The sequence below is a fragment of the Nicotiana sylvestris genome, chromosome 1, assembly GCF_000393655.2.
Source record: "Nicotiana sylvestris chromosome 1, ASM39365v2, whole genome shotgun sequence".
Lineage (NCBI taxonomy): Eukaryota > Viridiplantae > Streptophyta > Magnoliopsida > Solanales > Solanaceae > Nicotiana > Nicotiana sylvestris.
This window is the reverse complement of record NC_091057.1, coordinates 14,391,553-14,392,782: the sequence shown is the minus strand read 5'-3', so window position 1 is coordinate 14,392,782 and position 1,230 is coordinate 14,391,553.

Sequence of the window (1,230 nt, the reverse complement as noted above, 5' to 3'; positions counted from 1 at the left end):
CTTTCCGTGTTGCAGCAAAATAGTAGCTATTTTCAATGACTTTACAAACACTGGCTATTTTTCAATTACCAGTCCGAAAACTGGCTAGCCCGTACTATTTTTACGTTTAAATAGGTTCATGGGCTGAGGCTATGGGCTGAGATCTGAGGCCCACCTTTGTTTCGTTTTGCTATTCTTCTTTTTTCCTTTTTCTATTAATTCCTTCTTTTCTTTTAAAAGCAAATCAAGAGGTGTTAACATGATGTAACTTTTGATTATTTAATTACTAAAATAGAGAATATACGTGAAAAGTAATTTAACTCATTAAAGCACCTAATTAAGTCTAACACTACAAAATTAGAGAGGAGACATCTAAACGAAATGTTAAAATTGCCGAAATCCAACAAAGGAAGAAATGAATTAGAAGCTATATATCAAAACAAAAATTGGAAAATGCAGGGAAAATGTTGTCGATTTAAAATGAAATGCTAGAATTTCCTTCGAAGGTTAAATATTACTTGGAAGAAAACAAATTTTTCAGAAGAAAAACATTTCAAAAGATATTTTCGATGAGAATTTGTAACTTAAATAAAAAAGACGAAGATATAGAATACATCGCAAGTTGTATATAATTTTTTTTTTTAAAAAGCAAATTACAATAATTGTTGAAAATCTTTTTAAAGATCGTTAATATAGTAAATTATATATAGTAAAAAGTTTTTCAACCCTTTCCTTTATGAAATTCTCTAATTCTGACTATGAATTAGCTGTTGTAAGAAAAGAAAAATCATATTCGCCAATTTTCACATGAATCTGGAGAAAATAACTTTGATTAGCATTTGGTAGTTCACCATTTGTTCACCATTCGCTCGTGTTACCTTTACCAACCATAAGTACAAGAAAACCATATTAAAACATTTATCTAATTTTATCAAAAAAGAAAATCACTAAAACTCAACCAATGGTTATTTGAATAAAATGAATATTAAGTACGCGTTTGGACATAAAAATTATAATTTTTGATAAGAAAGTAGTGTTTGGAGTTAAGTTAAAAAATAATTTTGGAATTTGAAATTATGTTTGGATATGCATTTCATTTAAAAAAATATTACAGTTTTGTGAGTGGGAAAAAAGTTTTTTTGAAAATTTCGAAAAAGTGACAAAAACTTGCAAAATATTATGGACAAACATATTTTTGAAAAAATATTTATGATGAACGGGACCTAAGAAACTATGCTCATTTGTAGTACA